Source organism: Sylvia atricapilla, chromosome W, assembly GCF_009819655.1.
Source record: "Sylvia atricapilla isolate bSylAtr1 chromosome W, bSylAtr1.pri, whole genome shotgun sequence".
Taxonomy (NCBI): domain Eukaryota; kingdom Metazoa; phylum Chordata; class Aves; order Passeriformes; family Sylviidae; genus Sylvia; species Sylvia atricapilla.
The window spans coordinates 5,887,211-5,913,630 of NC_089173.1; the positions used below are offsets into that span (position 1 = coordinate 5,887,211).

Consider the following 26,420-nt stretch of genomic DNA (forward strand, 5'->3'; position numbering starts at 1 on the left):
ATACATGAGATTTAATTGATAATTTTAAATAGAATATGTCCCTGGCTCCTGGGGAAGAACAAGGAGGTCTCTGTTTCTTTTGAGATAGAGGCAATTTTAGAGATGGAAGAGAATCCCTGTTCTGTACTAGAAAAGCATTCTTAAAATGATGCCCCAAACATGCGGAGGCCCATAAGCAGCTTAAAAAACTGCTATATGGGTGGGACTGCACAGCATCTGCAAAATTCCGGGCAGTTGCAAATTTGTGACATTGAGAGCCACCAGACCTTTTTCTTGTGGCATGTTCTCCATAACCCTAGAAAGGCTCCTCTCCCAAAGTAATGCAAGATCGTATTCAAATAGTGGCAACTGACTGAAATTCGTAGTTTTCTCTCTGTGTTGAGTAAAAAAATAAACAGTTTGGGGTAGGGGGAGAAAGTATTTGAATATCTAATTTTTTTTCTCTCTCTTTCCTTAGTGTATATTAATAAAATCTATCTGTTTTTACTTTTAAGATGTGCCTGTTTTGCCTTTTTCTCCCCAAATCCTATCTCCCAGTTGATAAACAAAATTTGGCAAACATGAAACCACCACATAAATAGTGCATTGGCTGAGAAATTCAAACCAAAACCACAACATGTGGTCACGAGCAAAGACAAAATCCTGCTCCAAATTAACTCGAGCCACTGTTGCTAGCAAAATCGTCTTGCACTGCCTCCTCAGAAAAAACAAAAAGCCAATCAAACAGAGATCTCCACCCTCCTCAGCTCCACTCCAACATCACCAGTCCCAGCCAAGTTCCTGGGGTTCACACTAGAACCTGTGGCCATCATATTTCATTTTCCACCCTCTGGCTGGCTCTGGAAGGAGGATATGATGTGCCTTTTGTTTCCCTTCAGGCATTTTGGTTGGATTCCAAGCGCAGAGCTGACAAACATTCCCAGTTCTAATTTGAGGATCCCAAGGCTTTGTTTGGCTGCTGGCTGGAGTCACCTGGCTGATTTTCTATCCACCACTGCACCCTCTTGTTTCCTTTATCAATCCTACATATTTAAATCTAACAATTTGAAGCGTAGCATTACAGCTGTGTTTTTATTTTGTTTGTTTTATTTGGTTGTTGCCTAACACAAAACACTGACATTTTCAGTCACATCCCACTAAGATAAACAATGAACATATGTAATGAATTCCAGCAGAAATGATTCCCAAGTGGGGCAGCAGCAAGGTTTGAAGTGGGAGTACGAGAGGCTCTCCCAAATTGTTTGCTGGATGTTTGAAATGAGCTCTTCCCATGGATATCCATAAGAAATTGAGGGCAGGTGGGAGGAAACCTCTCTGACTGTCTCATCCCTGCAGAACATGACGTGGTTTTCCTCCTCCCATACATAATCCTGCCTAATTGGATGGAAAACCTCCATGGCATTGAACAGCTGCCTGAGAACTGATGGATTAATTACACAGAAAAACACAGGGTCTATATCCAAGGATCTACTCGTGTGCATCTACACGTACTTACAGAAGAATTAATCTAAAAACAGGGGGAAAGGAGGAAAAAAAAAAAGGGGGAAGAAGGGGGAAAAAGAAGGAAACCCAAGAGAGACACCATTACTCTTGTGAGGATTGGATGAATTTGATAAGGGGGAAGAAGAAGGGAAAAAAGTGGGGGAAAAGGAAACCCAGGAGAGACTCCACCACTCTTAGGAAGATCAGGTGAAGTCCCTGCAGCAGCTGGGACACAGGGAATGCTGCCTGGCTCAGCCAACCCTTGCATTTATCCATTGAAAGCAATTAAGGCACTTCCCCAAATCCTGCTGGAATTTGTGGGATCAGATATGACTCCAATAGTGTCTCCATACATCACAGCCAACAAAGCCCTCATGAAAACATTCAACCCCAGCCTCATTCACAGCTTTTTCCCCAAGGAATTCCTCACTGAAGCTCTGCAGCTCTGGGCTGGTGCAGCTGCTCTGTGACAGCCGAGAGGGTTCCAGTGAGTGTCCAGAGAGGGCACAGTGAGGACAATCACAAATGCCACCACCAGAGCAGCAGCTCCAGGTTTGGCTGTTCACAGAATCCCAGAATAGTTGGAAGGAACATCTGGAGATCATCCAGTCCTAGGCAGGGTCACCCTTTGGAGCAGGTGACACAGGAACACATCCATGTGGGTTTGAGATGTCTCCAGAGAGGGAGACTCTACACCTTTCCTGGGAAGCTGTTCCAGAGCTCTGCCCCCTCCATGGAAAGAAGTTCTTCCTCGTGTTGAGGTGGGACTCCTTGTGTTGTAGCTTATGGGCATTGCCCCTTGTCCTGGAGCCTGGCACCATCCTCTGACACCCTTCGGAGATATTTGTATGTGTAGCAAGGGTCCCTGACTATTAGGAGATCGGACAGAACAGACAACACATCTAAACCGATATGGCTTCCATGTCGAATTCCCCCTTATTATCAGCCCGTGGCAAGTTATATAAGTTCACCACATAGTTTATAGTTCCAGGCTATACAAAGAATGCAAACAACCCTTATTTATCTAAGTCTTAAGGTGGCTAAAGTGTCAGAACTACAATTCTACATTTAGAAACCCATTACTTCCCAAAACACCTTAATATAAACTGTGAGTTTCTAACTGCGTCACTGTGGCCTGCAGGCCCTGTGGGCACAGGGGCCCACAGGCTCTGCAGGCCAAAGGGCCCAGTCTGGAATTGCTCACCCTCAATCAATCCAAATATAACACTCTCTAAAAAAATCCCAACATGTATGGATTATGAGATTCCCTCAGCCCTGCCATGACCCCCCAGACCGAAAACCAAGCTTATTCATCCCAAAATCTGCAGGAGGAGGATCCCTGTGGTGGCAGGACTTGAGGGGGTCTCAGGTGGGGAAGGTGGATCTGATCCAGTTCCACAATTCCTCCACTTAGCACATGCTCCAGGCCTATCTGGTTGCTCCGAACCTGCAGAACCTCCCTGGCTGAGGGGTTATTCACCGAAATCAAAGCTCAGCTGCAAATCCACCAGCAGGGAAACAATGGAGCCTCTCATGCTGTAGGAAGGGAGCAGCAGTTTCCAGAGGAGTCTGGCATTTCCAGCACTCAGTGCAGCTCAGCTGCATTCACTGCTCAGCTGCAGCCACATTCCTGCCCCTCTGGAACATCTGTTCTCCTCTCATTACTGCTGGCCTTGTTTTGTAACACAAGGAACTCTGTGAGATTCCTGAAGCTCAATGTTTGACCCGGGGCATTCTGAAAAGCCTCCAGGTCTCAGGAGCGGAATTCAGATGGAATCACCAGTCACTTCCAATAACATCGCTCACTGATCAAAGTGCAGCTGGAAAAGGAGGTGAGCTCTGGTCAAGTTTAAGCACAGCTCCGGGGAGCTCAGAATCCATCCACAAGTGCAGTAAGGGCAAGTGTCTGAAAATGCATCAGAGGTGACAATGACCAGAGAATTCCTTCTCATCCTCAGAAACTCCAAATCTCCCAGTGGCCACCCCATGGCCTCATCCCAACCAGGGAAGGACGAACTACCCCAGAGCAGCTCCAGGGATAGACCAGATCAGCAGCACCTCATCACAGCTTTGTAAACTTCCAAATAATGAAGCCAAGTTCCTTCTGGAACAATCGAGATCCCAACAGGAAGGGCTGCTGAAGAAGCCAGGGGGCAAAGGGAGGTTGTGGATAAGTCAGGACACACCGACCATCAATTCCACTGTGATCCCTGTGAGATGGGACAATTCCTCACCCTGGACACTGTTGCCTCAAGTTTGACTGCTTTTCACTGTTTGCATTTTGTTCTCATGCAGCTTCAAGTAAACTACGTATGTTTTTAGAAAATTATCTTTGTTGACATACTTCTCCTCTCTAGGAGGAGTAAGATGATTGATGGTGATGTTCACCAACGAGGTCAAAGAGGTGGCTACCTGTGTAGCCAATCTTGGCCTGTCTGTAAATTTGTATATATATGGAATCAGAAAAATAAAGTAGAAGCTTTCCTGCTTGACCTCCTGCTGGCCTGCATCATCCTTTCGTGCTCCTAACAGCAGCCGCAAGTGTGACCCTCCGTCACAAGTGGTGACAAAGACGGTGGGAAAAGAATTCAGCCTTCCGTGTGTCTGAGGTAACAAATGGTAAGAGATGATGACCTCTACCTCTTCCTCGGAAGATGCCCTCGTGATGGACCTCTGGTTTGAGGTCCTAGAGAAGGAGGGATCCTCTGTATCTAGAGAGGACTTCCAAGACTTTTTCTATTATGCTAGAAGCCATGGTTTTCTCTCCACCATTCAGGCTGCTTTCTCCACATTGGAGTGGCGGATTTTAGGGTCCCGCCGACTGTACGTGTTCAAGGCGGATGCTGGGGTGGATTTTTTGAGGTTGCTAACTGATATGAATAAAATGTAAGAGATTCCCATTTTCTTACACAGTCTGTCATTTGTTAAAAAGTTGTACTGTTTCAAATATTATGCCAGTTGTGAACCGGTCTGTTAAGCTGTTTGTACCAAAGTTTGTACCCTCAAACATCTTATTCCAAGTTGTATACCCCCTCTAAAACCCCGGGGTCCCCCCCCCCTTCTGTCGGGCTAGGCTGTCGCCGTTCCCTGCCGGCTCCTCGAACTGCCGGCCCCGCCAACTAGGAAAATCCAAGGACTTCCATGGTGCACCGCTCCAAAACCGAAGTACAGTTGCCGGCAAACGGACCCAAAAGCCGCGACCCAGCACCAAATCCAGGTAAAAAGGGAGGCACTACAACACCGAGAAGACCCTCAGCTACCTAAAGACTGAATTCTGCTTCTGCCGCCTCGCCACGACCACAAAGGGACTGGGAAGAAGTGACACCCCTAGACCACACGAGCCCAGTTGGGTTCCTGGGGATTCTCGCGAGACCGGAACCCCCGACTCTGCTGCGGCGAGAGCAGCAGATTCGCCTGACACCTGATCCTCAGCAGCGACAGGAGCGAGGGCGGCGAAAGGAGCAGCGGCGGCGCAGGCGACCCCTCGAGTTCCCCCTTTAAAGAGCTGACTAATAAAGGCTTTTCAAAGGAGCAGGTCTCCTGGCCCAATTTATAACAATTTGGGGGCTCGCCGGGATCTAAGCCACGCCCAGAAGAGGACCAGGACGGGAAGGCGCAGCCCGACCTCGGACCTCCTGGACAGCTGGACATCCCGGACCAGAGGACAACGCTCGCCAGCCTCGCGGGACGCCACTGAGCAGCATCGGTAAGAACAACCGGTGGCGGGAGTGGAGACGAGCGAATGTGGAGTGAATGGGGGGGGGCCGGCAGCTCGGACCCCCCAAAGCAGGAAGCGAGTGAACTGAGAGAGACTGAGGCGTCTCCAGGGACATAGGCGCCCCCCTCCGGACGTGCGGAGGAGAGAGTGAGTGGCACGTCAAAGCAGTGGGTGACAGAAAAGGCTTGGGCCAATTTCAAGCGTGCAAAAGGGCTCGAGCAGTGTAAAGCACGCACCACACTGGCTGAGGCTACGGCCCAGAGCGTCTGAGTACCGGCTGGGGTAGCAAAGATAAGCTGCTTTTGGGGTGCTTTGGAGACTGGCTGGGGTAGCTGTCGGGGTGCTGGGACAAAAGAGTCTGCATTGGTCGGGGGTACCCAGAGAAGAGGTACGCTGTCCGGGTGCAGAGGAGTAAGAGTTAAGGGAGTCCCAGAGTGTGAGGGACTTTTAGGTAGGGGTAGTGGCTGAGGCCCTAAGGGCGGGTCACCAGGCTACCTGTGGGGCATTCCGAGCACTGGCAGGGGTAGTGCCCAAACCCTAGGAGAGGGTCCCTGGGGCTACTTACGAGTGTTCAAAGAGTGAGTGAGAGTTAAAATTTGGGCTGCCCGCCTTTAAACTTATGTGTGTGTAGGGGCACCTTAAAGAAGTTTAGTTAAAACAAAGTCAGATAATTTTGCTTTGTATTGCCCTGAAGTAAAGTTTCTGTCAGGGTAAGAGCACTGTAGTTTTTATTTGAAACCCAGTGAAAATGGGGGCATACATAAGTAGAGTGGAGCCAGTGGAGGAGAAAAGAGAGAAAAAGATAAGAAATATTCCACCAGACAGTCCACTAGGACAAATGTTAGAACTATGGGAGGTTGATGAGGCCACTAAAAGCTTAGACAGAATCAAGATGATCCATTATTGCATAGAAGCTTGGCCTAACCTAAATTTACCTGCAAAATGGCCATGGTGTGGAACTAGAGACCCCTGGATGTGTTCACAATTAACTCAATACTTGAAATCTCGAGGAGATTCAAGTATTGAACAGATACCCTATGCTATCTGTTGGCAAAAACAAGTAGTCAAAAATAAAACAACAAAAATATGTAAGTTACAGCAAGGGAAACAAAGGAATGAAAAGCAGAAGAACCAAAAAGAAGCTAGCCATAATTGGGACCCCTTAGAACACTTGCCTCCTCCTACAGTTTATCCCGAAGTAATCCTCCAACCTCACCTAAAAATCATACCTTCCCAAACTGTAATCCCTGTTCCTTCCCCAGCTTACCCCCCTCCAATTTATAACCCCTCTTACCCTCTGCCATTCCCTAACACTGGTCTAACCTCCTCTCCTTCACCATCCACAATCCCTGCACCCCCTCACAGCTGGGAGTTAGGTCTGGCACCTAACAATGCATCCTGTCAGGCAATAAAAAACCCAGAAAGTTACCCTTACAGTAACACCAGGTCAAAAACCAAACTCTTTCCCCTAAAGGAGGTCCCATTGGGTGGGGCAGTTGCAGGAATAGGATTTGTCAATACACCTTTAACAGCGTCAGGAGTCAGAAGTTTTAAGAAAGAGCTGGGGAATCTAGTTGAAAACCCAGTGGGAATTGCCAACCAGATTGACCAGTTTTTGGGCCCAAATATTTATACATGGGGAGAACTAAACTCCATCTTAAATATACTATTCAATCCAGACGAGGTTCGGCTGGTTAGGGCAGCAGGGATGCGCATCTGGGAAAGAGAAAACCGAATGGGCCCCCCCGGTGACCAGAAGTTGCCAATAGCTGACCCAGGGTGGGACCCAAACAGAGGAGAAGAGAGGAGAAATATGGAAGATTATAGAAACCTAATGATAAGAGGTATTAAAGAATCAGTTCCTCGGAGTAGCAACACCAAATTAGCTTTTAACAGGATGCAAGAGAAAGATGAAACCCCAGCAGCCTGGCTGAGCAGGCTCAGATGGAATTTCCAGCAATATTCTAATTTGGATCCAGATAGCCCAGAGGGACAGATATTATTAAAGTTACAGTTTGTCACAAAATCCTGGCCAGATATCAAAAAAAAACTTGAAAAGATGAAAGACTGGCAAGACCGAGAAATAAATGAATTATTAAGGGAAGCCCTAAGAGTCTACCTTAGGAGAGAAGAAGAAAAAACAAAGGCAAAAACCAGGATTATGGTAGCCGTGGCCAGGGAAAGTGTAAAGGATCTCAGAAAGGATACTAAGAGTGAAAGAAACACAAAATCTTTACCAGGAAAGGTAAGAGAAAGGAACCCACCACCTTGGGATACTCTTCAGAGACCAGGAGAGACCCGAGCCTGTTATTATTGTGGAGAAATAGGACACTTTAAGAAACATTGCAAAAAAAGGTCATTTAATGAGACTGTCATGAGGGAACAAGAGGCATTAGAAAAATTATTGAGGAAGGAGGTCAAGGAGGATTGGGGGTGTCATGGGCTCTATGCGTTAGGGGACCCCATGAAACATCAAGAAGGGCCCATAGTAAATTTTGAAGTAGGTCCCCAACATGAAGAATTTGAGTTTTTAGTGAATACTGGTGCAGATAAATCATGTATTAACCAACTTCCAGCTAAAATTGCGATTAGAAGAAAGACATGTGGAGTCCTAGGAGCAGAAGGGGAGCCTTTCGAGGCTTCAGTTATAAAAAATGTAGAAATTAAAGAAAATTCCCAAAGATGTGTCACTAATTCGATATATCTACCCAAAGTAGACAGTAGCCTGCTGGGAAAGGACCTGCAAGTTCAGTTAGGAGTAAGGATTCTTCCTAGAAAAGGAAGAATGGTGCTACAAATCATGAGGCTGACTGTTAGAGACTTAGGAGAAGTCAAGCCAGAAGTCTGGGCCGAGGAGGGAAAATATGGATATTTAGATATCCCACCTATAGAAATAAAAATGCAAGAAAATACGCCTCCTATAAGGGACAGGCAATATCCTATTTCTCTGGAAGGGAAAAAAGGACTAACCCCAGTTATAACCCATCTACTCACAGAAAGAATATTAGAACCTTGTACGTCACCCCACAACACCCCATTCTGGCTGTAAAAAAAGCAGAAAATAAGTTTAGATTAGTGCAAGACCTAAAAGAAGTAAACAAAAAAACAATTACCAGGCACCTGGTGGTACAAAACCCCTACACACTCCTGAGCAGGATCCCTAAAGAACATTCCTGGTTTACTGCAGTAGATTTAAAAGATGCTTTTTGGGCCTGTCCTTTGGCAGAAGGAAGCCGAGATTGGTTTGCTTTCGAATGGGAGTGCCCTGAAAGTAAGAGAAAGCAGCAACTAAGATGGACTCGTCTTCCTCAAGGGTTCCCTGAAAGCCCAAACCTTTTCGGGCAAGCCCTAGAAGAGTTACTAAGGCAGTTTATCCCTAAAAATAATGTACAAATCCTGCAGTATGTAGATGACCTCCTAATATTGGAGAGAGAGAAAGATGAAGTGAAAAAAAACAGTATTAATCTCCTAAATTTTCTAAGGGAAAAAGGCCTCAAAGTGTCAAAGAACAAATTACAGTTTGTAGAATCACAGGTCACATGCCTCAGACACCTCATCGGGGAAGGGTGTAAGAAATTAAGCCCTAAGAGAATCTCAGGTATACTCTCAATCCCAGCTCCAACCACAAAAAGAGATATAAGAAAATTATTAGGACTATTTGGTTATTGCAAGCTATGGATAGAAAAATATTCCCAAAGTGTTAAATTTCTCTATAAAAAGTTAGTCCAACCTGAACCTGTAAAATGGACAGATAAGGATGAAGAACAATTGAAAGACCTAAAGACAAAATTGTCTTCAGCCCCTGTCCTGAGTCTCCCAGACCTTAAGAAAAAGTTTGACCTATTCATTAACTCTGGAGGGGGAATAGCTTATGGAGTATTAACCCAAGAATGGGGAGGACACAAAAAGCCTGTCGCATATCTTTCCAAACTTCTGGATCCAGTTGCAAGAGAGTGGCCGGCTTGCCTCCAGGCTGTAGCAGCCACAGCTGTTCTTGTAGAAGAAGCACAAAAACTGACACTGCAGGGAAAAATCATTGCACACACACCCCATGATCTCAGGACAGTGTTGATCCAAAGGGCTCAACAATGGCTGACTGACTCTAGAATTTTAAAATATGAAGTGATTTTAACCGGCACCAGTGATTTGGAGCTAATCACATCAAAAAGTCTAAATCCTGCCCAGATCCTCTCAGGGGAACCCACACCAAACTTAGAGCACAATTGCCTGGAAATCATAGATTTACAAACAAAAGTAAGGGAAGATCTTGAAGATACACCTCTACCATGTGGGAGGGTGCTATTTATTGATGGATCATCTAGGATGACAGAGGAAAAGAGAATATCAGGCTATGCAATAGTCGAAGGTACAGAAAAGGACAATTTAAAAGTTATAGAAAAAGAAAAACTGCCCCCCCGTTGGTCTGCCCAGTGTTGTGAAGTCTATGCCCTCAAGAGGGGATTAGATTTATTAGAACAAGACCAAGGTACAATCTACACAGACTCAAGATATGCATTTGGAATAGTACACACATTTGGAAAAATCTGGGAAGAAAGAGGCTACCTAAATTCAAAGGGGAAAAATCTGATACATAAAGAATTAATTAAATTTGTATTAGAATCTCTTATGAAGCCCCAAGAAATAGCAATTGTACAGGTCAAGGGACATCAAAAAAAGTACACATTTGAAGGAAAGGGCAACCAAGTAGCTGATCAAGCAGCCAAACTAGCAGCTCAAAGGCTGGGAGAACCAATAAAAATTCTTACTTTAAATAATGTACCAGCTAACAAAGTTAGTGAACCCATATATGATGAAAATGAATTAAGAGAAATAAAAAAGTTAGGTTTACACCAAGGGAAGCGGGGGGAATGGCTGACCCCAGATGGAAGAAAATTCCTAAATAAAGCAATAGCTCGAAAAATGCTGGCAGAAATCCACAGCCTAACCCACTGGGGCACCCAAGGGTTGTGTGATCATTTCCTGAGAGAACACCTATGTGTTAGAATCTATAACCTGGCCAAAGCAGTTACTGAAGGATGCCTAATTTGTCAAAAAGTATATCAAAAAGTAATGAAAAAGCCCACACCAGGAGGAAGACAAATAACATTAAGACCCTTTCAAAGCATACAAATAGACTTCACAGAAATGCCTCCAATACAAGGACATAAGCATCTTTTGGTTATAGTTGATCACTTAACGCATTGGGTGGAAGCCTTCCCTATAAAAAGGGAAACAGCACAAGTAGTAATAAAGATACTACTAGAACACATCATCCCCCAATATAGACTGATAAATAACATCGTTTCAGACAGAGGCCCCCACTTTGTAGCACAAGTCCTGCATGATATTGTTAAAGCCTTAAAAATGAAATGGCAGTTACATACACCCTGGCATCCTCAAAGCTCAAGAAGAATTGAGAGAATAAATAAAACCTTCAAAAATGTATTAACTAAATTAATAACAAAAACTGGAATGAATTGGCTAAAATGTTTGCCCCTAGCACTCTTGAAAATCTGAGTTCGACCAAGGTCAGACATAGGGGCTTCACCATACACAACTATCCCGAATAAAAAAACCATTGCCACTTCCCAGTGACTCTGATACCCCAGCAAAGACTCCCTCCAAATAGACCCAGACACACTTAAAATAACCTTCAAAAGACAACCAAAGCCCAATTAGAAACAAACAAAAAAAAAAAAAAAAAAAAAAAAACCAAAAAAAACCCCATTGTTCAAAATCTTTCCAAGTTGTTATCAAAAACTGTCATTTAAAAATGTTCTCTGTAAGTTGTTCTAAGTGTTAAGCTGTTTTAAAAAGGTTGTGATAATAATATCATTACAGATCTCTTATAGGGCACACCAAAGAAAGCCTAATCAAAAACTGAACAAGTGGGGGCACACTGAAAGAAACTCCATAAGGCCAGCTAAATAACTTCCCAACCCAAGAGGCAAGACCAGGTGAGATCGAGATAATGGTTCATACTGGACTCTTGGGAGGACTAATTATAGTCCTATTGATGAGCAAACCCACCGAAGGAGCATGCTCTAAGAATGACTATCCCACTTCCCTAACCCAAGAGGCAAGACCAGGTGAGATCGAGATAATGGTTCATACTGGACTCTTGGGAGGACTAATTATAGTCCCATTAATAAGCAAACATGCCAAAGGAACATGCTCTAGGGGCTACCATCTCATCTATGATGAAGAGAATCTGCAGTCCCTTATAAGAGTTCACACTCATGTGAGTCCCACGTGTTTTAATATAACCCAAGTAAAAAATAAAAAACAATATTGGATGGCAAAAATTGCTGCAACGTTTATGCAGCACCTAACTAGAGAGTGCCCTATAAGAGAATTGTTTTACCAAAAAAAAAAAAAAAATTAGACAATCCAAAGGGAGTTGCAAATTTAATAAAAGAAAAGCCACTGAATAAAATTGATGAACCCCTTAATAAAAACTTACCTATTGACTTATTTATTGTAATAAGCATCCTTGCCAGCTTTCTACTCCTTCCCTGCATATTCCCCTGTTTAATTCGAACTGCAACCATTCAAGCAAGCCCCAAACCTACTGAAATAAAACTAGAACCCCAAACTGAAGAACTGAATAAAGCCAAAAGAATATATAACCAATACCAGAAATTAAAAAATATATACTCCCATGAATCAAAAACTGCCAATTGATGCGGGCAAAGGCCCGATCAAAGAAATAGAGGGGGGACTGATATGAATAAAATGTAAGAGATTCCCATTTTCTTACACAGTCTGTCATTTGTTAAAAAGTTGTACTGTTTCAAATATTATGCCAGTTGTGAACCGGTCTGTTAAGCTGTTTGTACCAAAGTTTGTACCCTCAAACATCTTATTCCAAGTTGTATACCCCCTCTAAAACCCCGGGGTCCCCCCCCCCTTCCGTCGGGCTAGGCTGTCGCCGTTCCCTGCCGGCTCCTCGAACTGCCGGCCCCGCCAACTAGGAAAATCCAAGGACTTCCATGGTGCACCGCTCCAAAACCGAAGTGCAGTTGCCGGCAAGCGGACCCAAAAGCCGCGACCCAGCACCAAATCCAGGTAAAAAGGGAGGCACTACAACACCGAGAAGACCCTCAGCTACCTAAAGACTGAATTCTGCTTCTGCCGCCTCGCCACGACCACAAAGGGACTGGGAAGAAGTGACACCCCTAGACCACACGAGCCCAGTTGGGTTCCTGGGGATTCTCGCGAGACCGGAACCCCCGACTCTGCTGCGGCGAGAGCAGCAGATTCGCCTGACACCTGATCCTCAGCGGCGACAGGAGCGAGGGCGGCGACAGGAGCAGCGGCGGCGCAGGCGACCCCTCGAGTTCCCCCTTTAAAGAGCTGACTAATAAAGGCTTTTCAAAGGAGCAGGTCTCCTGGCCCAATTTATAACACTAACAACCTGGAAAAGGCTGGAAAAGGTGCTGCTCGGTATGCAGCCTTCCAGTTCTGGGGCTTCAGAGGATGGCTCCAGCCTGATACTGTCTCCTGGGCTAGGTCCCAGTGAAATATGGGGTTAGAAACTAGAGGATATTAATCATAAAAAATTAGAAGAATACTAATTAAAGGATAGGCATTCAGATGGTGTGTATTGCTGCTCTACGAGACAGGGCTGCGTACAGGAACAGCAGGGGAGGAATGCAGGGGTGCCTGATAAGGGGCAGAACAAAAGACAAGAATGCAGGATTACCAAAGACACTGAGACAGTGAGGCGCCTCGAGCCCCCAGGACCAGATAAGCCTGGCTTCAGAGCTTGAACTATGACCAGACAATCACTGGGCATGCGCAAGACAGCAAGGTCAGAAGTTCATCTCTGAGGACAACTATCCTTCTTCATCTCTGAGACCCCCGAGATGACCACCTGCGCAGGTGAAAAGGACTGATAAGACAATTAACATATGAAGCGGGAAGAGGAGGAGCCAAAGAATGTATATGTATAGGTGTATTGCAAAATTTGATGCATATGTAACATTCTAGAGGTTAAAGGAGAATAGGAGTGAGTGAGGGGCACGGATGCCTTTGGAAGCTATCCCGCATCGCGCCCAGCGCTGAATAAATCACATACTTACTTTAAAACTCACTTTGTCTCTGAGTTTTAGAGTCTTTCCGCGTGTCATTTTGGCGACCACGAAGGGACGTTCTCTGCCCAGCCGTAGGACCGGCCGGGTTGCAGACTTCCTAAGGCGCCCCCGGGAATTTCCCTGGAAGGAACTCTGCTTCTCGAGTCGTTCACTGCGGGGGCAGACAACGACCTCCTAAACAGCGGAGAAACGGTATGTATTTCTTTAAAAAGGGGGCCTCATAAAGACTATTGGTAAGCTGCCCAGAGACGTCTGGGCGCACAAAGAGAGTCTTGGTGGGTTTGGGCTTGCAAGCAATTGCTGGGTCAAACGTGTGACCAGCGGGAGGGAGGGGTTTGTTGACCGTGGGTCGGCCGCTAGCGATTCTAGGGGTGAATGGAGCGAATTCCTGGTTTGAAAGGCAGTGGGGAGGGGTTCGTTGACTGTGGGTCGGCTGCTAGCGATTCTGGTGGTGAATCGAGCGAATTCCTGGTTTATTGCCGCTATTTGGTTGAGTGTGCGAGTTTTCCTAAAAGTTCGGATGTGTTTTGTGTTTGGTTTTGTGAGTGCCTGAAAGTGTTTGTGAGCTAACCGTGGGTTTGAGAGTTGCGATGTGTTTTTGAGGTAATATTGCCATTGTTGAAAGGTGTAATTGCAGTCAATTACCGCTTATATATATTCCTTCCTTAATGTGTGCATGAGGAAACTCTATGCATTTTTACTTTTTGTATTTTCTACTACCGCATATCTTTTGGGTTTGTTTAGTGTGGCTGGCTTGGAGCTCTGCTCTTAAGGGTGTTTCTTTTTTGCATTCTACTTTGATGCAGTGTTTTCTATGGGGATGGGTTATTGTGAGTACTGTCTTTAGGGTTTGTGTGATAAATGTTGTTCCAGCTTAGTGATGTTTGTCTTAATGTTTTGTGGAGAGCAAGTGGTGGTTTTTTCTTGAGTAGAAGATTTAATACTGGTGCTCATTGTGGCATACAGGGTGGTGAGGACCCTAAACCAGAGATTTTAGAGGACTTTTGTGAAAGATCACAAGCAGTCCTGGAGGTTTGGAGTATAAAATAAAAGACTGGGAAGAGACTATACAAAAGTATGAGAAAGATTTGAGTAGAAACAGAACAGAAAAAAAAGATAATGGGATCAGGAGAGAGTAAGGGAATACCTAAAGCAAGCCCTCTGGGCTGTATTCTAGCTCACTGGAAGGAGATTGCAAGTTTGGGAGGTGCAGAATCCAAACGCACCCTTATAAAGTACTGCACACAGTCGTGGCCTTTGTATCGGCTAGAAAATGGAGCTAAATGGCCATCGACTGGGACTTTAGAATAAAATGCTTTATTGGAGCTTATGCTTTTCCTCAGACGTGAAGGGAAGTGGTCTGAAGTTTCGTATACAGAAATGTTTTTCTCCCTCTGAAATCATCCTGAATGGCAGAGGGACTGTGGGATCAGAGCCCCCTCTGATCCCCTGGTATTAGCCCTTGAAAAGGAAAATAAAGCTAATAGAAAGCAGCCTAAACGATGCTGTAGTACCTGCTCAATAAACCAGCATTGCACAAATCGTGACAAGGTTTATCAAGCAGAGGAACAAACACAAGAGTTACTAGCTTTATCTGGGCCACCCCCTGAAGAGCAAAGGGGACAAAGGGGAGCAGATTCAGCTCCCTTGGAAGGGAGACAAGCTGGGCCATCTGCTCCTCCATGCACCTCTGACTCACAAACAATATTATATCCCCCATTGCCTGACAGTGATAGTAATAATGAAGAACCTTCCACTATCACAAGCAGTCCCATAGCATCTCGGACCAGAAAACAAACAAGGGAAAATATACAAGCCCCTTTAAGGGCAGCAGTGGGACCCGGGAGAGAAACAGTGTTAGTTAAAGTCCCTTTCTCTACAATTGACTTAGAAGGCTGGGAAAAAGTTGCCAAGAATTATAGGACTGACCCAATAGGAACAGCTAAAAGGTTAAGATATATGATTAAGCAGCATAACCTGGACTGGTCTGACCTCCAGTTATTATTGAATGCACTAACAGAGACAGAAAAACAGTTAGTTTTGAAAACAGTAGGGGATTTAGCAGAAAACTTTTGTAAGACAACACAAGAGGATGTTAAGGATGTTTTTCCTCTCCAGGATCCAAGTTGGAATCCAAACAATGAAGGGCAATTAGTAAAAATAAGAACTTATCAAGAATGAGTAGCAAAGGAGATGGAACAAGCCATCCCCAAAACTATAAATTGGTCAGCCTTGTATGCAATTAAGCAGACTCCCTCCGAAACTCCTTCTGAGTTTCTAGATCGCCTGAGAAATATGGTGCGCCGCCATACACCATTAGATCCTGAATGTGAGATAAGGATACAGCAGCTGGTAAATTTATTTCTAGGGCAATCTACAGGAGATATCAGGAGGAAACTTCAAAAGCTCCGGGGACCAGAGGGAAGGAATTTAGAGGCCTTGTTAGATGAAACATGGAGGGTTTTCAGCAATCGAGAAGAAAAATATAAGCAAAGGATAAGAAAGTTAATGGCAGTAGTAAAGGAGGAAGGGAAAGGGTGGCGGGGACAAGGACCACCTAGGCAAGGACCACCCCGGCTGAGCAGAGACCAGTGCGCAAACTGCAAAAAAATTGGACACTGGAAGAATGAATGTCCTGAACCAAGAAGAAATGAGAAGGGGAACCGAGGGAGGGAGGTGGTGGTTGCTCACACAAAAGATGACTGAAGGGGACCGGGGGACCTTACCCCAAGAGATCCACTGGTTATAAAAATGAAATTGGGGAAGGAGAGAAAGGAGGTGGAACTTATGGTGGACACGGGGGCAACATTTTCAGTTTTAAATAAAGCCTTGGTGCCAGTGGGGAATGATTATGTTAGGGTGCGGGGAGCAACTGGCCAATCTGAAATGGCATATTTTTGCAAACCACTCAAAAACAAATATGGAAAACAGTGGGGTATTCATAAATTTCTATACATGCCCAACTCCCCAGATTCACTCCTAGGGAGAGATTTATTGGAGAAATTAGAAGCAACCATTTCGTTTAAAAATGGGGAAGTTACTCTAGAAGTAAATGATCAAAAATATATAGAAGTATTGAGTTTAATACTAACAGCTACTGAGGCTGAAGAAGAAATTAACGAGGAGATACGAAACCAAGTGTTTCCAGGGGTATGGGCCTCCAATGTAGCAGGAAGGGCGAGAAATGCATTCCCAATAGAAATTAAGCTGAAGGAAGGAAAAGAGTCAGAATCAAGCAGTACCCCCTAAGAAAGGAAGACAGAGAAGGAATTAGCCCGATAATTGAAAATTTCTTACAGCTAGGGTTGTTGAGGGAATGTCAGTCTAACTTTAACACTCCTATCCTGCCTGTCCGCAAACCTGATGGGTCATATAAAGTTGTACAGAATTTACGGACTGTTAACAAGATAACTGAAGATCTCTACCCTGTGGTGGCTAACCCATACACCTTGTTAACATGTCTAACACCAGAGCTAATTTGGTTTACCGTTTTAGATTTGAAGGATGCCTTCTTTTGCCTCCCTCTCCATGAAGCCAGCCAGAGAATTTTTGCATTTGAGTGGGAGAGTCCTAAAAGTGGACGCAAAACTCAGCTCACATGGACAGTTTTGCCTCAGGGATTCAAAAACAGCCCCACCCTGTTCGAAGAACAACTTGCAAAGAACCTGGAATCCTAGGAAGCTCCACCAGGAGAAGGGAAACTGTTGCAGTATGTGGACGACATCCTAATAGCCACCGCCACAGAAGAAGGATGTGTGGCCTGGACGGTAAGCCTCTTAAACTTTTTGGAGCTTCAGGGGTACAGAATAACAAAGAAAAAGGCTCAAGTGGTAAAACAAAAGGTGATCTACCTGGGCTATGAAATCAGTGCTGGACAACGGACCTTGCGGAGAAAGCACATAGAGTCAATATGCCAAACCCCGAGACCCCAGACAATAAAAGAACTGAGAACCTTCCTGGGCATGATGGGATGGCGCAGACTGTGGATTTACAACTATGGATTACTTGTAAAACCTCTGTATTCACTCATTGCAAATGGGAGCAGAGACCTCCACTGAACAAAGGAAACCACACAGGCCTTTGGTCAGCTGAAAAAGGCCCTCATGTCAGCTCCTGCATTAGGACTGCCAGATGTGAATAAACCATTCTTTCTTTTCTCTCATGAGAAACAGGGAATTGCCCTGGGAATACTGGCACAGGACCTGGGCCCATACAGAAGGGCAGTTGCTTATCTCACCAAGCAGCTGGATGCAGCAGCTAAAGGATGGCCGAGTTGCCTCAGGGCAGTGGCTGCAGTTGTGCTGAACATTCAGGAAGCCCATAAGTTCACCCTGGGCCAGAAAATGACAGCTAGTGTCTCATACAGTATCCTCAGTACTGGAAACAAAGGGAGGCCACTGGCTTTCCCCACAACGATTCCTGAAATACCAAGCTATCGTGGTAGAACAAGACGATGTAGAAATAGTGGTAACTAACATTGTCAACCCAACTTCTTTCCTTAGCAAAAACCAAAGAGTGCCAATTCATCATGATTGCCTGGAGACCATTGAAGCCACTTACTCCAGCCGCTCAGACCCGAAGGACACCCCTTTGGATGATGCAGAAACCTGGTTCACCGATGGGAGCAGCTACATCATGAATGGAAAACGACATGCTGGGTATGCAGTTACCACATCCAGAGACTTGATTGAATCAGGATCATTACCAGCAGGTACCTCTGCACAGAAGGCAGAAATAATTGCCCTAACCCGTGCATTAGAGCTATAAAAAAAAAAAAAGAGGATAAACATTTACACAGATTCAAGATATGCATTTGGGGTAGTACATGCTCATAGAGCCATCTGGAAAAAAAGAGGACTGTTAAATTCACAAGGGAAGAACATTAAACATGCACAAGAAATAATACAGCTGCTGAAAGCAGTTCAACTGCCTGAAAAAGTGGCAATCATGCACATTAAAGCACATCAAGAAGTGAGCTCAGAATTAGAAGGAGAAAACAAGCTGGCAGACAGAGAGTCAAAAGAAGCAGCAAAAGGTGAAGTGACAGTAGAAGGAGCCCTGATTCCCGATGGCCAAATCTCCCTAGAAGGTAAGCCTGTGTACAATAAAAAGGACAGAATGCTAATTGAAAATCAAAAGAAAACATATAACCAAGAAGGATGGGTGGTTACAGCAGAAGGAAAACTGGTTATCCCCTCTCATTTACTATGGCCATTAGTAAGAGAAGAACATCAAAAAACACACTGAGGAATTGACACTTTGTATAATTACTTGATTAAAAAGATCACTGCCAGTAACTTATATGCCACTATCACTCAAGTGGCCCAACAGTGTGACCTTTGCCTCCAGACTAACCCTAAAAATACCCCTAAACTAAACCTGGGTCAAATTGGAAAAAGTCATAAACCTGGTCAGCAGTGGCAGATTGATTTTTCAGAATTACCAAGAAAAGGGGGGTATCGATATTTATTGGTATTAACAGATACCTTTTCAGGATGGCCAGAAGCTTTCCCCACCAGGACTGCCAAAGCCCAGGGAGTAACCAAGGTGCTGCTGCAAGAAATAATACCACACTTTAGAGTTCCAGCCACAATATCTTCAGATAGGGGACCACATTTCATTTCAAAAATAGTTCAACAGATCAGTCAGCATCTGGGCATAGAGTGGGAACTTCACACACCATACCGTCCACAGTCAAGTGGCCAAGTTGAGAAAATGAACCATCTGATCAAGCAACAAATTGTGAAACTAGAGCAAGAGGCTAATCTGCCTTAGCCCCAGTCCCTCCCGTTAGCATTGCTGCAGATTCAAACTAAGCCCAAAAATAAAGAAAATCTGAGCCCTTTTGAAATGCTTTATAGGAGACCATATGGTGTACAGAAAGGAATATCCACCCAAATTGGGGAAGAAAGGCTGACTGCTTATATGATAGCCTTAGATAAACAACTCAGAAAAATTGAGAAACATGTGGCTAGAACTCGGAGCAGAAGGCTAAATGGGCCAGTGCATGACATACAGCCTGGGGATTATGTGTATGTTAAGTCTCTTACAGAAAAGACCTTGGAGCCACAGTGAAAAAGATCATTCCAAGTGCTTCTCACCACTTTCACTACAATTAAAATCCAAGAGCAGAATGCCTGAATTCACCACTCCCGAGTAAAGAAAGCTCCTAAAACCTCTTGAAAAGTAACACCAGGAGATAAAGGACTGAAACTAAAATTCACTCAAACAAAATAAGTGCATTGTGGGTGAGAATGTTTTGTAACCTAAGCTGCAAGAGCTTAATTGAGAAAAATTTTTTGTTTATAATCATAATTACAATCCAAAAACTGGGAAATACCTCTAGCCAGAACAGTGCTGAGTGGCCCTGGTCCAAGCTTTTACCTAGTACACTGGATCCATAAAAAAGTATTCTGATATAAAGGATCTAAACCTATCAACTGTGGTTATGCATGAAAACCAAGTATATAAAAGACAAAAGTGGCACAAAAAACAAAAGTTGTGGTCACTCCAAGGGACTGTAGGAGAGGAAATCAAGGTTGGATGTCGGCTGATTAATGGAACCACTCATAAGAAAGCAATCCAAATTAGTGCTTCATCCACTCCCACAGGCAAACACAAGGAGGTTTGCAGTCGTTCAAATGAATTGAACTGTTAGTATAATTTCACCCTAGTACAGACTGTTGAAGTGGACTGCCTTTGGGCCCACGATAAAATTGGGCTCTCCTTCAAATTTAGAATAAATGCCACAACTAAACCCATTACAGCCGACACTAGCACTCCAGCCCAAACCCAGATCACGCCACCCAGGTTTGGACCCAAAATTTATGAAATAAGCCCATATGTGATAAAAAACATGGGTCAGCAACAATTGTTGTCTAATCCAGAATGGTCTCTCAAGCGTGTTGAACTATTGATGCAAACTAACATCTCTGAAGTCCAGCCAGCCTGCTCTTCCTTCCTAAAAACATCCTTTGAGGGCTGGACAACATAGTTGCAAAAACAAGCATACACCAGGGGTAGAATGCGGAGAGATCTGACCGGAATGTTAGAGACAAGACTAGGAATTCTGAATGGAATCGATTCGGAAATATTAACGAACAAATTGGCCACTGCAACAAGTGATCTAACTAAATTAAAACAACCTTTACAATCATCTTTGTTGGCATTGAGAACTAGTCAGTGGCAGGTTTCAAAAGTGTTGCCAAGTTAGGAAGAAGCAGAAGACCAAGACCATAGATTAATCATAGACGCACTTGGTACGGCTCAGAGTAATACGTCCTTAGTTTTTACCTGTATACAGGCACAGTTGTGGTTGCAGTCAACAGCTGCCTTGGTTATAAAAGAAAAAAGCGAAGAAACCTTTCGAATTGAAGTTCGAAAAACTGTCTGAGACAATGCTACTGATTTTGAAAAGAAATTTCAGTCCTAGTGGACCTTGGTAAACTTCACCTATGATCCAACCATTAACACAGCTACTGCTTTTGTGCTCACCATCCGCAATGCCACAGTTTATGTTATTCACCCCATTATAGCATTAGGACTGAATCATGAGGGATCAGTGCTCTACCTTCAGAACACAGAACATGGGCATGGAGAGTGGGTGAAAAATGGCAAACTGTGAATCTGGAATCTTGCATTTCCCAGGAACAACAAGGGTTCATTTGTAAGAGTAACACAATCGATGCTCAAAATATATGTCTTGATACTGAACAGAGTGTTTGTCATTTTGAAGTTCATTCAAACACCAGTCAAAGGACTGTACTTGTATATATTGGTCAGAGTTGTGTATGTTTAAGGACTGCCTGTGCTTTTATAAAAATAGACAAAAATAATGTAACTTTGTTTAACAAGGATCATTCTAACCACTGTATTTGTAACTTCGTTAAGATTTTAGAGTGTGACTTCCTGTATTTAGCACCAGTTGTTTCCCACCAGCTAGTCAAGTCTGACAATACAATGTATCATAACTTATCACTCACACCTACTGGGATGAATCTCACTTTAGTAAAACAATTAATTGATCATCAGGACCTTGCCAAAATTTTGAAAGGTTTTCAGAAAACTGGAGAGCAAACTTTAATTACTGTCCATCATGACACAAAAGAAATAAACAAGGTTCTGCAAAGAACAAAACAAGATGCAAGTTACAATAAGTAGGACTCACTCTTTGGATGGTCACCCACTGCGACTAGCATCCTAAATACAATAAGTCACCCCATTATTGTCTTATTAATATTGGTTGGTATAAGTTTTGTCCTGTCTTTTGTAATGCTTATTTGAAACTAGAAACTGTTACAACGAGTAGTAATATGAACCTCTTTATCCCAAGTACATGGCAAGGCATTAAGAGACACATATCGTAAAGACTGGAATTCATATTGAGTAAAAGAATTTACTGCCTTATTGAAAAGGCGGGACTGAAATATGGGGTTAGAAACTAGAGGATAATTATCATAAAAAATTAGAAGAATACTAATTAAAGGATAGGTATTCAGATGGTGTGTATTGCTGCTCTACGGGACAGGGTTGCGTACAGGAACAGCAGGGGAGGAATGCAGGGGTGCCTGATAAGGGGCAGAACAAAAGACAAGAATGCAGGATTACCAAAGACACTGAGACAGTGAGGCGCCTCGAGCCCCCAGGACCAGATAAGCCTGGCTTCAGAGCTTGAACTATGACCAGACAATCACTGGGCATGCGCAAGACAGCAAGGTCAGAAGTTCATCTCTGAGGACGACTATCCCTCTTCATCTCTGAGACCCCCGAGATGACCACCTGCGCAGGTGAAAAGGACTGATAAGACAATTAACATATGAAGCGGGAAGAGGAGGAGCCAAAGAATGTATATGTATAGGTGTATTGCAAAACTTGATGCATATGTAACATTCTAGAGGTTAAAGGAGAATAGGAGTGAGTGAGGGGTACGGATGCCTTTGGAAGCTATCCCGCATCGCGCCCAGCTGTGAATAAATCACATACCTGCTTTAAAACTCACTTTGTCTCTGAGTTTTAGAGTCTTTCCGCGTGTCACCAGGGGAGATAGTGGTGCCTTTTCTCCTGTCCCCGCACCGCAGACGCGCCGCTGGAGCGGAGGGGATTTAACCCCCACTCCCGCTCGCACGGTGCCGGTGGGAACACCTATTCCCGTCCCACGCAGACGCAGGAGTGAGGACAGGCTGTCTTCCATCAGCGCGGCAGCTGAGGAGGGGGCGGGGCCCGCGGATCGGACTCCGCCCGTACCCGCACTTCGCAGGCGTAGGAGTGCGGGGGATCTTAGGGCTTGCAGAAGCCCAGAGGGACCGGCGCTACCAGCGCCGCCGACTCTGGTGCCGCGGAGGCGGCAGCGGAAGGTCCCTTCCACTCCGCGTGCATTCCCGGCGCGGGAAGCGCCAAGAGCGCGTTTCGGCCGGGGAGGGGGGATGGTGATGGCGGATTGCCCTCATTGTAGGATTTCCACGAGCGAAGCGGCCCCGGACCCGCGCGGCGGGGACCCGCAGTTCCCCCGCGGCTCCGGGCGTGGCTCCGGGCGGCCAGCCAAGTCAGCCCGGGGGAACATGGCCCCGGAGAGTGAGAGGCCGGTCCCGCAGCGGGCGGGAGGGCCGCCCACCATTGGAGTTCGGGCGGCCGGGGGGACCATGCTGGGAGCGGTACCCGCAGCCCCTCCCGCAGCCGCGGCTCCGCCGAGAGATGCGTGGAGGAGGTGGCGCTCGGGTGACCTTCGGGCTGTACAGCCTGGCTCTCCAGCGAGTCTTTCACCACCCACGAGCTCCCCTCCTTCCCCCGTGGCTTCTCCCCCCCAGTCGCCCGTGTCCTTGGAAGCGGTGCCGCACGGCAAGTCCCTCAAGGCGCTGCGTTCCCCTCCCGCGCTGAGCCGGAGCGGCTCCGCAGTTTTTACTTTTATGGGGGGACGGCGCGGCTGGCGACCGGCCGGTGTTCACCCATGGCAAGGGGTCCCGGGACGCCGGGTCGCCTTCGGGTGGCCGTTGGACGCTGCCACCGTGTCAGGTGACGGTCTGGCCGCGGGACCGCACACGGTTTTGGGAGGATGTCCGATCCAAGGCTGATGCCGTGGGTAGCCGTGGTTTGGCACGGCGCCCCCTGAAGGGCAGGGATGAATTCCCCAGGTCTGCAGGTGCTGTGAGACAGGCACCTGCCTCTGTCCCCGTGGAGTCTAGGCGACAGGGTTCAGAGGATGATGCCTCGACGGGCGGTCTGCGAGCTTTCCCTGTGCTTCGGGAAGCTGGTCGCAAAAGACATGCCCATTTGTCTTGGCAGTCATTGGTTGATCTCCGAGATAGGGTTGGTAAATACGGTCTGGGGTAGCTGGAGATGATGCAGGTACTCCGGCTGATAGACACCAATGTATTGCGTCCTTATGACATTCGGTGCTTGGCCAAGGTTCTCTTTCAGCCAGTCGAATATGACCTATTTAAGTCCAAGTGGTCTCAACTGGCTGAAAAGACTGCAGCACAGAATTTGCTGGCTCGTCAAGATGACCCTAGGTGTGGGGTCGGGCCAGACATGCTGCTGGGTATAGGTGAGTTTGCTGATGTTAATAGGCAGGTCACCTGTGAGCCCTTGGTACTGGAGCAGTGCCAGAAGGTTGGCATGGCAGCATTGGTACAGACAATGGAGATGTCTGCACCGAAACAGTCATTTGCCACTATTCTTCAGGGGACTGATGAACCCTTTCTCCGATTCGCGGGGAGGCTGACAGCTTCGGTTGGGCAACAGGTGGATGATTTTAATACCAGAATGATGTTGCTCAAACATTTGGCAAGGAGCAATTGCAATGCAGAGTGTAGAAGGATCATTGAGGCCCTTCCCAGGTGATCCCTCACTTTTGCAAATGGCTGAGGCCTGTGCCAAACTGAGCACTGTACCTGCTAAGATGGCTGCCGTGACTACCACCCTGCAGCTGACCTGGAAGGGGAAGCGGGGTGGGAAGCCCAAGCAGGCAAAGGCTCCGGCCAGCAAGAAGACAGGGAAAAAAGGGAAAAAGGGGACCACTCCTTTGTTTCTCTGTGGACAGTGTGGATGGCCAAATCACATAGCCAATGATTGTAAGGCCACAGTTCATGTGAATGGCCAGCCTCTATCAGGCTCAGGAAATGGGCAGTGGAGTGCGAAAAGGAAGCATGCTCAGACTCGAGTGTCTTCCCAATCCCTAGAGCCAATGGAGGTCTGCTGGGTGAGCAGAGTTTCCACACCCATCCACCCCTGTCACTGTCCCTGAAGGGACCTGAATTGCTCAACTTGTGTTTTTTGAGTCTTCTGTTCACAGGACAGAGTGCCGGTGGCGAGAAGGAGGCTGCTCTGAAATTACTGGGCTGCCTGACGTTCACTGGACTGTTGTTCTGGCCAGAGACTGTCCTGAAATGACTTTTACTCTGTCTGTCTTTGGAGTGGACATTGTGAGTTTCTCCCTTGCTGCTTGGCGTCTGGAATAGACCCTTTCTTCTAGATGACTTCGTAGCCCTTCGTGACTTGGTTCAGGAGCAGTTGGTCCAGGATCATCTGGAACTTTCTACCAGTCCCTGGAATGTCTCTGTTTCCTGCCTCAGAAAGAAGTCTGGGACATGGAGGTTGTTACAGGACCTCTGAAAAGTTAATGCTGTGGTGGAAGGCATGAAGATGCTGCAGGCTGATGTGCCGTCGCCCACCGTGCTTCCCACAGATTGGTTGATCCTTGTTGTGAATCTGAAAGATTGTTTTCTTGTGATTCATTTGTACCCTACAGGTATCAGTGGCCGATGGAATGTTGAATAGTCTGATCCCTTGCACGTTTTGGACTGGGTCTTTCTGCCCCATCAGCTGCAAAAGACGGAAATTGCATTGTTTGAGCTCATTGCTTGATTGATAATTAAATGCAGGCAACAGTGTTTGCAAATTGATGGGTGCAGATTTCGCAAAATTCATACTCTCAGTATTGCCCGAGAAATTTGACTGGAGCTTTGCAAGCAGTGTTTCTCTGCCAAATGCTCTGAAAAATTTTTTAGGGCAGGTTGCTTGTCATCTGCCCAGCCATGAGCTATTGCAAGTGGCAAAAATTCTTTGAAATTTTTTGCGGCCCAAAAATAGAAGCCAGTGCAAGGACCTGCTGTCTTCACAGATGGTTCAGGAAGGACACGATGGGCCATTGTTGCTTGAAAGGATGGATCTGAGGGTCAAGTTTTGGAAAGTCATGAGGATGGGACAGCCCAATTTTTTGTATTGAGGGCATCATGGCATTTCCAAAGTTTCCCAGGAACCTTTCAATTTAGTCACGGATTTCGTTTCTGTGGCCGACATGGCACAGCGGTTGAGTCATTTGATTTTGAAGGGAGTCAGCAATGTTGCTTTGTTTCATTTGGTGAAGACCCTGTGTTGTGCCCCTGAGGCCTGGGTTCTTCAAAACAAAAACGGGGAGTGCAGGGTGAAACCCCGCACAGTCAATTGGCAAAGGTTTTGTATGCCATCAAGCACCATAAGGTGCTGCAGGGTTCTAATAACCCTGTCATGTTGAAAGCAGGAAACCATGACCAAGACGAAGGTCAACGAGTGGAGGAACCACTGAGTGACGACTCAGATGTCGATAATCACTCCGATGGCCCTTCCACATCAATAAATTGAACATTGTTCATTTTCTTTTTCCTTTTTTCTTTTTTTAATGGTAAAAGGGTGAGATGTTGCCTCAAGTTTGCCTGCTTTTCACTGTTTGCATTTTGTTCTCATGCAGCTTCAAGTAAACTATGTATGTTTTTAAAAAATTATCTTTGTTGACATACTTCTCCTCTCTAGGAGGAGAAAGATGATTGATGGTGATGTTCACCAACGAGGTCGAAGAGGTGGCTACCTGTGTAGCCAATCTTGGCCTGTCTGTAAATTTGTATATATATGGAGTCAGAAAAATAAAATAGAAGCTTTCCTTCTTGACCTCCTGCTGGCCTGCCTTTTCCTTTCGTGCTCCTAACAGCAGCTACAAGTGTGACCCTCCGTCACAAGTGGTGACCCCAACGGTGGGAAAAGAATTCAGCCTTCTGTGTGTCTGAGGTCGCAGGACACCACACAACTGGGCTTGGTCCTCTCCCAGCTTTTCTTATTTAACATCCAGCTGGGACAGAAACATAGCAGAGCTCAGT

General features: G+C 45.7%; 1 protein-coding gene and 1 long non-coding RNA gene across 2 annotated transcripts in view; one reads left to right on the forward strand and one right to left on the reverse strand.

The window, feature by feature from the left end:
- Positions 1-26,420, reverse strand: part of LOC136373336 (ectodysplasin-A-like) — a 126,575-nt gene that overhangs the window by 26,539 nt on the left and 73,616 nt on the right. The window lies entirely within an intron of this gene.
- LOC136373258 (uncharacterized) lies at positions 24,523-25,193 on the forward strand. The gene is made up of 2 exons (XR_010745606.1): positions 24,523-24,884; positions 25,040-25,193. It is a non-coding gene; the product is annotated as an uncharacterized lncRNA (long non-coding RNA).